General features: G+C 42.8%; 1 long non-coding RNA gene across 2 annotated transcripts; it reads right to left on the bottom strand.

Moving 5' to 3' along the window:
• Positions 1-226: 226 nt before the first annotated feature.
• LOC123411948 lies at positions 227-3,060 on the bottom strand. 2 transcript variants are annotated; one of them, XR_006613365.1, is made up of 3 exons: positions 904-3,060; positions 477-544; positions 227-435 (listed from the first exon to the last, which is right to left on the bottom strand). It is a non-coding gene; the product is annotated as an uncharacterized LOC123411948 (long non-coding RNA). The 2 variants fall into 2 exon arrangements; XR_006613366.1 differs by having other exon boundaries at positions 1,646-3,060.
• Positions 3,061-8,017: the final 4,957 nt, after the last annotated feature.

Below are 8,017 nucleotides of genomic sequence, written 5' to 3'. Positions count from 1 at the left end.
TGACGTGGCAGCCTACATGGACACTATTTTCGTCACAGAAATCGTCATGGATTTCCAAAACTTTTAAATTTAATTCAGCCCATTAGCCTATTTCATTCAACCCAATTTTCACCAAGTACATTTTTAAGCATAATGCATTACTCAAATTGTAGTGACAATTTAGACAAAGGAAAGGTATTTACAAAGTGTCATGTGTACACGTATGAATCAATATGTAGTCATCCGCAAGTATCTACAACATAGTAGTTCACAAAATCATCCATGAAATGATATTTTACAACCTAGATTGATAAAAATATATCACTCAACAATTTAGAAAACAGTGCAATCCAGTTCGAACAAACAAAACACTTAAACTATTGAAGTTCTTGTCGTCGGCCCTCCCGATGGAAACCTTGATGGAAACTATCACGTCATCCAAATTGTGATGGAAACCTTGAGGGAAACTATCACGTCATCCAAATTGTGATGGAAACCTTGATGGAAACTATCACGTCATCCAAATTGTGATGGCAGCACCAAGTAGCCGAGTACACAATCATACCTAGCATATTTACAAAACAATTTGATATTTGTAGGTATGAATAGATAGTAGAAACAAGGGAACTGCAACAAATGTAAACATGAAAATCTATTATATAATTATAAAACGATACAAAACAAATGGCATAGATGTAACAATAAAAGAGCTAAAAAGAATGGATGTGATCAAACAAAGTTTATCAAACGAAGCCTATGATTGAGAAGTGCAAAACAAAACACATGGAAGGAAACTTGCCATCTCTTCGCAAAAAAGAAGACACTTCCCATTATCACGTGTGTTGTACAGACATACAATAAGTTCTCGAATATAACTATGCTATTAGAAAATCAATCAACATAATGCTAAAAAAATCTTCTTACCTACAAGGAAATATATTACAAAGCCTAGCCCCCTTGTACATAGCACACGTACATGAACGAGCAAAATTTGCCCAACATTCAAACAGCCATCCAACAAAAATGGGTGTACTTCATGGTCATAGTAATACCTTGCTTTCAACGAAAAATTTAACTTCCCTGTTTGTATAACAACAATACATATCAGTAAAAATAAAAGAATGTCTATCAACCTATTTTAGATGTCGGGACAAATTATGAGTAAAAACTAAAACACGCCATACATCTAGAGCATAATTTACAATGGATTTTCAAAATAATTACATTGCTTCCATAGATGAATAATTATACACAAAAATATTCTCTAGATGAATGGCTTATGTAGATGGGTCAATGGGAAATGGAAAATGTATCCCTTAAGTGTAATGGTTGGTGGTGTCCAGATTATTATCATTTTCTTCCCAGAAAACTATTAGCAAAAGCACAAATACGAATACACTCGCTAATGTCCATACCCTCTAATATTTTCTGAAGATTGATTTTACTTAGCTAAATTTTGAGTACAAATTTCCAATGGTTTACTCTATAGAATGTTTTCACAGTTATAGCTAACTTGGTCTAAGAATATGAAATTGTCTACACTAGCTGACATAGTTATTTCTCCTCTACTTTAGCTTTTAAATCTGATGTTTTAAAAGCAATCTCTGAATTTACTATATCTGACTAGCTGTACTGCATCACAATATTACCTTCGGTGAAATATTACCTTCAACATTGCCTTGAGTACACGTGCACCACGCAGGGCCGGTCCTAAGATTTGGGGGCCCAGGGCGAAACTAAAACTTAGAGGCCCTTGACAGATATATCAGAATATTAGGCTATGAAGAAAGTACACACTGTGTGTGATGCAAAGTCATGTTTAATGCTTGAATTACACGTGTAGGAGTATATTATTTCAGGTGTCAAAAGGGACAGAAGACTCCAAAAATGGTCCAAAAATAATTTGCATCCAAAATACATAGTTGCATTCACATTTTGAGTCCTTCCAATGACTATTGTAAGACTGTTACAGCAAACATCAGTATATGAGGATTTAGATAGATGAGAAAATCAATACGAGTGATGTGGAAATATTTTGTCATATCTTCTAAACTTACCTTTGTATCTTTAAAAATCAAATTATATAGTGCCGAGATAGTGAAAAGTTACTCCCGCGAAGTTGTAGGGATGATTAAATTAATAATTTGTTACCCAATTGTGCTATCATTGCTGAGTTCATCTATAAACTCACCACTATGAGCAGCATCCAAACCTCGTTATTGCTTGAGATCTATAGCACCACATGAACATCAATATTAAAAGGCGGAATCAAAACGATTAATTGTACAAACAATGGAAAATGTCGACCGACTGACAATACTCGCCTCTATATAAAGGACACGAAGCATCAGCACAAAAATACAGAGCAACCGCCGCAGATCTACGGCGCGCACCACTTGAGAAGTTGAGATCTGGAACTCCTCCTTCCTGGTTCATCTGGCACGATCTGAGCTAGAGAAGAAAAGGTGGCACCCGCAGCATGCCTGATGCGATGCATGCGTGTATTCCTCGATCCCACGAGTCAATGCATGGGTTACGACGATGTATCAGACTTTCCATCTACAATACTTCTTGGATTATGGAACTGCTACTACTTGGGTGATGGGCCAGACCCAATGACGTTTTTTTCTGCAGCTAAATTATAGGCCTAATGCAAATAAATACGTACTTGGACCCAGCCATTAGGGTCGCCCATGTACCTCACCTTGACGGGGTGGAGATGGATCTGTGGCAGTGTCGTCACCTCCTGTACCTCACCTTGGCACGCCGCCGGATAGAGATGGATCCGTTCCCACCGCCAGCGACCTCTGGGACTGCCAAATCTAACAGTCCGTGCCGTCGCTACCACTGACGCCTCAGCTTAGGGGTAGGACTGGGTCGCCGTAGCTTGATGGTCGATCTGAGTGGAGAGGGGCATAGCATGGACTTGATGGGGCGCGGGAGAGATGGGGAGATCCAGCGGTGGGTGGTTCGGTGCCGTCGCGGGAGAGATGGGGAGATACAACGGTGGGTGGTTCGGTGCCGGCGCCAACATGGAGCAGCATGAGGAGGATAGGTGGAGTGGCGGCGGCTGATTGTTGGTACGGGAGGGAGATGGGAGAAGGTAACTAGGGTTAGGCTAGTGTGGATCCTACATAAATGGATTGGCCCGAAAATTTCGAGTCCCCGCGCTCGCAAATTAAAACTTTCCTTCTCATGCACCCTCTCTCAATTTCAGTCTCAGTTTTATATATATATATATATAGAGAGATTTGATTGGAACAGTATGACATGTGGACCAAATAAAAGGCATGCACAACACATCAGCACAAGTTATCCATGACGGTCCAAATGATGTATGAACAAGAAAAGGTACAAGCCCGACCAAGCTCACCTGGTTGATCGGTGACGATTTCTGTGACGGCCTTCAATATTTGTCATAAAGGGCTACAATTTTGAGGCCCATATGGGTCTTGCTCATTCATGACGGTTTCCATGACAGTTTTTCAAAACGCTAGCGCAAATCCGTCATGGATCAACGGATTTCTTGTAGTGATGATATCTGTGTCCCGTAATCATGATTACCATCTAGCTTATGATGCATATCCAAAGAAGTAATTGACCATGCACATGTTTCAATTAAACCTTGCTTTCCGCAAATGCTGCATATTACTTTATTATCGTACCAACTGCATTATTCATATCATGGGCTATTTGCGAGTACGTTCAAAAGTACTCATTCGCTTGCCACTAGTTATTTTATTGACCAGACATGGAGGAACTAGAGTATGCAGAAGAATTCATCGTTGGAGGCGGACACGCAAACTAGGACACTTCCGAGTCAGAATGCATGTTGGTTAAGGCTGATGGCATGGGTTCCCGTTTACTACCCGGTATTCCGCTAGTAGTTGTGATGGTGTGATTGGCCTTCTAGGCCCTATCTATGTAAGACTTGACCATGATGATCCTTTATTGTATCAGACGTTAATTTCGGAAGTAAGACTCTTGTTATTCAGTATATGTGTGTTTAGTGAGCATTGATCTCTAGGATCACGGTACACGTGCATTCGGAGATCTCGACACATAAGTCGGGCCCCCCACAGTTTTGTAGTGAAAATGATTTTTCAAATACTTTTAATAGTTGCTAAAAATGCCTAAATGCGGTTTTAAAATAAAACAGTACACAAAACTTTTTCCAACATTTTTACAAGTGGCACTATGAAATACTACAGATTATTGCAAGATTTGAGGTGGAAAAAATTGTAATTGGACAATTACTAAATCCTGTGGGATTTTTGGAATCCCATTGATAAAAGAAAAAAGGAAAGACCTTAGAGCAAACTAGGCCAGAACAGTCGCATCTAAGCCGGCCCAGGAGAGAATCCGACCCATAGCAAAATGGTGCGCCCGACAGGTTTATTTTTAAACCTGCCCACGGGGCCGTCTTGGAAGCGAGAGAGGGGAGAGGGAGGGGATGCCACGTGGGCTCCACCTATCATCCCTAGCCTCGGTCAGGGAGGCGGGGTTCTCACCGCCGGTGATACGAGGCACGGCCAGGGATTCTGAGGGCACCGTCGGGTTCGTGAGGTCGGTGCGCGTCTCTCAGTAGTGATGCTGGCCGATGGAGTTGACAGAAGCGACGGTGATGTCGAACCCGAGCGATGGAGGAAGGAGGCAAGGACGATGAGCTCGATTTGCCTGCAAATTGCCGAATTTATGATGGGGTTAGCCCCGTGGGTCGCAGAGGATCTAGGAGAAGGAAACGACGGGGGGGGGGGTGGAGCTCTGTACCGGCTGGACGATTGTAGCCCGAGGTAGCGGAGCTCCGGCTCAATCTCGGGCACAGAGGCTCGGGAGCTTGCGGGGGGAGAGCAGGTGCACGATCGGGGGGAGGCGATAGGGGAGGAGCTCGAGGCCCGAGGACCCCTTTTATTGTGGTGGTCGGGCTCATCGTGGCCGAGGAGCATGGCGAGCTCGAGGTCGAGGATAGGGGCATGAGGGAGAGAAGAGGGCATGTCTGGGGTGCTCTTAGGGTCAGTCCAGGGCGAGGGTAGAGAAGAGGGGGAGCGGGGCAGCCTGTGCATAAGAGGACCGCTTGGACGAATCGGGGAGCATGGGACACGTGTCGGGGAAGGCCGTTGGAGAGGCAGAGAGGAGGGGGCCGACAAGGGAGAAGGACGCACATGCCCACGCGCCTCGACTGGCTCGAGGTAGAGGCTTGAGGCGGTCAGCAGCGTCGAGCAGAGGGCGGTTACAATGTAGTTGGGCACTGTAGCATGCTCCAGAGCACCCAAATTGCATGCCAGGCACGCCAACGACGACTTTTGCATGGAAACCGGGTCGAGGGGGTCAAGGGGCAATTAAACATGTGGGCAAAGGCTTTGGATGCTCTAGAGATTCGACGGAGAGAGAAAGAGGAGTGTAGAGAGAGATGAGATCTTGCTGTCCAGGAGGGGATTTGGGCGTTTTACCCCACAAATAATTGAGCTATGATCGTGGGAAAGTTATTGGGGTGGAGAGCATCACCAGGACAAGTTGTAGAAAAATGAAGTGAAGGATATGAGTAAAGGTTGTGAAAGTAGCAACTTTACCAAACAACCAGAACGTGTTTGAGGATTGCTTGGGCAAGGTACCTTTACCAAATTGCCGTGAAATTTAACAAGATTCCATTGTCGTCGAAACCAAGAGTGTTCACCAAGTTTCAACGCATTTGAGCAAAGTTGGCAATGTAAACATGAAATTACCCAAGCGTTGACAGAATCAGATTCCTAATGACTTTGGTGACCAAATCAAGTCCCACAAATGCACAACTTGGTGTAGCATCCTTATTTGGGGCATAGATCACTTGTGCAAAATTTGAGATCATTTGGATAAACTTGGCAATTTAACGTTGCTCAAGTTTGGGTCTGGACACAGAGGATTTTGGCGTTCTTAGGTGAACCAAATCAACTTGGATTGATATGAAATTTTGTAGGCTCACTGCATATACCATGGGTGACGTTGTAGAATTTTCCTGGAATTTATTGAGAATATTTCCGTCGGAAATATTTCAAAAGCTTGAAATGGACAGAAGCGGTTTTGAGGGGTTTTGTCCAATATTTTGAACATGACCATGTGTTGAAACTCATATGTATGGAAAATATATTTCCACTGAGTTTCCCTGATTTTTCTCAAATATTTTCAAAGCAACAAAAAAAATTACATATGAAATACCATTTCTGGCATCAGAAAAAGATGTTTAAATAAAATAGGAAAATAGATTTAAAATAATTATTTTGTGGTTCTGGGAAGTCATTTTGATAATATAATCAAAATAAAATATTTATGGTAAAACATCCCTCCTAAATTAAGGACTTGTAGTGCAAATGTCAATTCACGGGGTTTGAAACTTTAAAATAAATAAATGCCTTTTTGTGGAGATAACAATTTTATAAAAGTAGTTTCTTGTCCTATACACATGGCATGATCATTGGGCAAGGGTTTGGATTAAGGAGGGGAAAGTTTGGAGAGAATAATAACTTTGGTGTCTTAGAACACAATCAATCACACAAGCATGTTGCAATCAAAACTACCATCACAATCACTCAAAAAAATTAATTGGTTCCAAATTTTTGCTAAAACATAATGTGGCAATGTGGTACAAACACAGGGTGTGACACATTCGTGTATACATAGGGCTTGATATGAACGTACATGGTTCTTCTAGCGATCATTGAACAAAGGGGTTTCATTCATGTCGATGTCGTATCGAACCTACAAGTTCACAAGTTTAAGGTAATTGCTACTTCTCAAACAGCAGCGCCAGAAATTGACACGTTGACAGAGATTGGGCTTGCGTTGGTTTTCCCTTCAAAAGGAAAGGGTGATGCAACATAGGAGCAGTAAGTATTTCCCTCAGTTTGAGAACCAAGGTATCGATCGAGAAGGAGGGTCTCGTCAAGTCCAGAGTACCTACGCAAACACAAACAAGCTTGCACCCAATGCTTCAAAGGGGTTGTCAATCCCTTCAAGATTGTTTGCACAGTGAGATCTGAAGGCGGAAAGTGCAACGAAGTAAAAAGTGTAAGGCTGAAAATATGGTGTGGAGTAGACCCTCGGGGCCATAGTGTTCACTAGAAGTTTCTCTCAAAATAGCAAGTAATACAGTGAGTGAACAAATTACTGTCGAGCAATTGATAGAACCACGCAGAGTCAGGACGATATCTAAGGCAATGACCTAGCATATAGGCATCACGTCCGAGACAAGTAGACCGATACTTTCTACATCTACTACTATTACTCCACACATCGACTGATATCCAGCATGCATCTAGTGTATTGAGTTCATGACGAACAAAGTAACGCTTTAAGCAAGATGACATGATGTAGAGGGATAATCTCAAACCAATGATGAAAACCCCATCCTTTTACCCTTGATGGCAACAACACGATACGTGCCTCGCTACCCCTTCTGTCACTGGGTGAGGTCACCGCACAGTATGAACCCAAAACCAAGCACTTCTCCCATTGCAAGAATCATAGATCTAGTTGGCCAAACAAAACCCACAACTCGAAGAGAATTACAAGGATATGAAATCATGCATAAGAGAGATCAGAAGAAACTCAAATAAGATTCATAGATAATATGATCATAAATCCACAATTCATCGGATCTCGACAAACACACCGCAAAAGAAGATTACATCGGATAGATCTCCATGAAGATCATGGAGAACTTTGTATTGAAGATCCAAGAGAGAGAAGAAGCCATCTAGTTACTAGTTATGGACCTGTAGGTCTATGGGGAACTACCCATGAATCATCGGAGAGGTCATGGTGTTGATGGAGAAGCCTTCCATGTCCGAATCCCCCTCCGGCAGGGCACGAGGATGTGCCCCAGATGGGATCTTGCGGAGACAGAAGCTTGCGGTGGCGGAAAAGTGATTACGATGCTCCCCTGATTTTTTTGGGAATATTTGGGAATTTATAGGAGCAAGATCTAGGTCAGGGGACCTCCAGGGGGCCCACAAGCCTGGAGCCCCTGGTGGTCTTGTGGCTTGGCCCCCAAGTCCTTCGATCT

The sequence above is a fragment of the Hordeum vulgare genome, chromosome 7H (assembly GCF_904849725.1).
Source record: "Hordeum vulgare subsp. vulgare chromosome 7H, MorexV3_pseudomolecules_assembly, whole genome shotgun sequence".
Taxonomy (NCBI): Eukaryota; Viridiplantae; Streptophyta; class Magnoliopsida; order Poales; family Poaceae; genus Hordeum; species Hordeum vulgare.
The sequence above is the reverse complement of the archived record's forward strand: the minus strand, read 5'-3'. Positions and strand labels throughout refer to the sequence as shown.